Raw genomic sequence first — 3,820 nt, 5'->3', positions numbered from 1 at the left:
TGTTGGGTTTTCCGTGCTCTGCGGCGACTATAGTGTGTCGGTGGAGAAGCTGCCCTCGGCAGGCTGAAAATCACTGGCCATGAGGAGGACTCCCTTTATCAACCCAACAATGAAATAAAGCATGGTGGGTGGTGGTGGAATTTTCCTCCCGAGTCTCGCCAGAAATATTTCGGTGTTGTCCTGCTCTCAAATCAAGCAGGACAACACAACCACTTTTTGTTTGTACATGGTCCACTTGTTCCAGCAGACAGTGGTGAGACATGGTAGCAATTATCTGACCCACGCCGCGAGCACTGCTAGACATGGAGGACGAAGACAGAGAGAGTTATCAAGGAAAATTTGTATATAATAGACCATCTAACTCTGTGGACTGTATATGATCCCAGTGCAAGTAGTGATTCTTTCTACAGTCAGCCAGACACAAGTGTGGTGCTTGTGAAGTTTGATAAAATCATAGTACCAAAGTATTGCTATAGGCTAGCCAAATGTCTTTCAGACCAAGGCTTCTGACTGAATAGGTCCTCTTTTAAGAGACAGTTTCTAACAGGCAAACAGACCTGACAGTCTCTAACAGGCAGTACAGACCTGGCAGTCTCTAGCAAGCAATATAGACCTTAAATGTCTATCCTTCCACATGCAGCCTGTTCACACACACACACCCCAACCCATGGGTTTGACGGCACGCACACACACACACACAGACACACACACACACACACACACACACACACACTCCACTAGGTGCAGTCCCTCAGAGGTACGGGGCCTCTGGAGCAGAGGTGTTTTCGGTCAGGCACTCGCTCAGTATGGAGCAGTAAACCCCTGAACTAAAGGTCAGTTGTCATCCATCCCAACAGCTAGACCTACACCCCCTGTCTCCTAACACCTCCTCTCTGCTAGAGGATATAGCACCTACACTGATGTTAAGCACACACATCACACACACACACACACACACACACACACTTATGTACACAGACACACACTCACACATATGTACACAGACACACATTCACACATATGTACACAGACGCACACTCACACAGAGACGTACACGTATACACACACACACACACACACACACACACACACACACAGCCCTGCCCACTAACATATAGCGTGCAGTTCACATACAGTCTGGAAGTATTTCTCTCAGCTTTCACACTCACTATTTGTGAAACATTTTAGACTTTTATGCCCTTATCCTGTAAAGGTGAGTGCTTGTTTCTTGCCTATGAACACATCCATGCGTAGTAGTGCCACACCCTACTGAGCCGTTCCCATTAGATTAGAATGTTGATTCTGATAAGTGATGAACCTACTTCACTACTGGATCCCGTCATCTTACCCATGCGAGTGAACCGACAGCCCTGCAGGAAATATGTGGAACACGGCAGCGCTCAGCGCTGGTGGGCGTCTGGTTAGCCGTGCGTCTCTCCCAACCCGGCTGAACGCTGACAGCCCCGTCACTACTGAAGTCTGGCAAAAGACGGACAGAAACAATGATAGAGAGACAGAGAGACAGAGAGAGAGAGAGAGAGAGAGAGAGAGTCAATGACAGAGAGACAAAGAGAAACAGAGAGACAGAGGGACATAGAGAGAGAGAGAGAGAGAGAGAGAGAGACAAAGAGAAACAGAGACAGCGACAGAGAGACAGAGAGAGAGAGAGAGTCAATGACAGAGAGACAAAGAGAAACAGAGATACAGAGAGGGACAGAGAGAGAGAGAGTCAATGACAGAGAGAGAGACAAAGAGAAACAGAGACAGAGAGGGACATAGAGAGAGAAGAGAGAGAGAGAGAGAGAGAGAGAGAGAGAGAGAGAGAGACAAAGAGAAACAGAGACAGAGAGCGACAGAGAGAGAGAGAGAGAGAGAGAGCGAGAGAGAGTCAATGACAGAGAGAGAGACAAAGAGAAACATAGAGAGACAGAGAGGGACAGAGAGAGAGAGAGAGAGAGAGAGAGAGTCAATGACAGAGAGAGAGACAAAGAGAAACAGAGAGACAGAGAGGGACATAGAGAGAGAGAGAGAGACAAAGAGAAACAGAGAGACAGAGAGGGACAGAGAGAGAGAGAGAGAGAGAGAGAGAGAGAGAGAGAGAGAGAGAGAGAGAGAGAGAGACAAAGAGAAACATAGAGAGACAGAGAGGGACATAGAGAGAGAGAGAGAGATTAGATACCAATTAGAGCTCTCTCATCTGCTGCTGTTCGAGTGAGGAGAGACAGAGCTCCCGTAAAGGTCATCATGATTCCTGAGTGACAGCTCTGACTTCCTCCGCAGCTAATTTCCAGTGTTTTCCGGGGATTTTGCAGCAGCGCCTTCGTCCGTCGGGTCTGTCCAGGCCGAGTAGCCATTAGTGCTACCGAGGTAACGGGTTACAAATCGAGCTGACATACAACCCTGAACTCCCAACTGGGAGGAAGTGTTAAGAGGGCTAAAAGCTAAAAAGCAGGTCGAGCTATGGCTGGTCTCAGAACAGCAGATCTGTGGCCTGGAGAAATGCTGTGGAGGAATGGCTGACCAGCCAAGGCTGATCTCAGATCTGTTGCATAGTGAAATGCTCTGTAGGAATGCAGAACAGTAGATCTGTGGCATTATGAAATTCTGTGGAGGAATGGATGACCAGTTGCCCTGAATGATTTCTCGTGTGTGTCCCGGTTAGTCTATCGCAGCTTCCGTGTTCCGTGTTTTCACTGTCTTGTGTATTTTAGTTCCATGCCATAGTTTGGTTTTCTCTGCCCCTCGTTTGATTATCCACACCTGTCCCTCGTTTCGAGGCTTGTTAAGTACATGTATTTAAAATATGTTGTGCTGCTGGTGTCTTGGCACTTCATTGTTTACTTCGTTGCGTTTATTTGAATGGTTGCGTTTACGTGTTTAACTGTGTTAGAAAGTACGTCTGTTTCTCAAAGCCTGCGTTTGTTTTTCCTCACCTCTGTACGTTGCTTCTTAGTTTCTGTTGTAGTCTGTTTCCCGTTTGCCTTCGTGTTCTGCTTTTGGTTCATCATGTATCCCCGTACTCTCCATGTTGGCTCTATGACCCTGTACTACCCTAACGACTACGACTCTGCATTTGTCCCTAAAAAATCTCGCTCTTCTCCGGATGTGTGCGCCTCCTTATCGCTCGCCGTTACAGTGTGTAGTCTCACGGAGAAGGCCTGATATAACTGGCACTGCAGAAGGAATGAACAGATTTAATGAACAAATTTAAATTATTCATTTCTTTTTTATTTTTTTTAATTTATTTTTGATACAAGGGCCATTTCACAGGGGGGCTGTTTCAGCATTTCTTGGGGTCTCAGACCGCGAAGTGTCAGTTCCTTATATGAAAACGTCAAACAACCTCAGAACCCCGAATCACACAACGAACTGAACTCAGACCACCTCCTGGAGTGGTTTCAGTACGGTTCGTTTGCGTGATTCCTGCATTGTAAAATACAACAACAATAAAAGCCGTCCCTTTCTCAGGTTCGTTTATGGTGAATCTCGAGGCTTGCCATGCACAGCGACAATCTTCACGGCGAGAAAAAAACGTCATGTGCATGGGTTTGTGTGGTTCTGCATCAAGATTCGTCTCCTCCGTGCTTGGCTCTTCCTTCTGTTATTATTTATTAAAATGTCAGCAGCATTTAATGTGGCTATCTAGACTACGCTACCCATAATTCTCTGCCTCTGTTCGAAATGACCCACTGCATACTCCACTCAGTATATAGTGGTCCCCCTAATAGTATGCAGTATAGTAGCCAGTATGTGAAAAACGCAAACCATTACTATGAAGTCGTAGTAGTATGTAATAGTATGTGGTAGCAGTTGTATGTAG

This window comes from Electrophorus electricus, chromosome 3 (genome assembly GCF_041902795.1).
Source record: "Electrophorus electricus isolate QZ-2024a chromosome 3, ASM4190279v1, whole genome shotgun sequence".
NCBI lineage: Eukaryota > Metazoa > Chordata > Actinopteri > Gymnotiformes > Gymnotidae > Electrophorus > Electrophorus electricus.
This window is presented reverse-complemented; position numbering follows the sequence as displayed.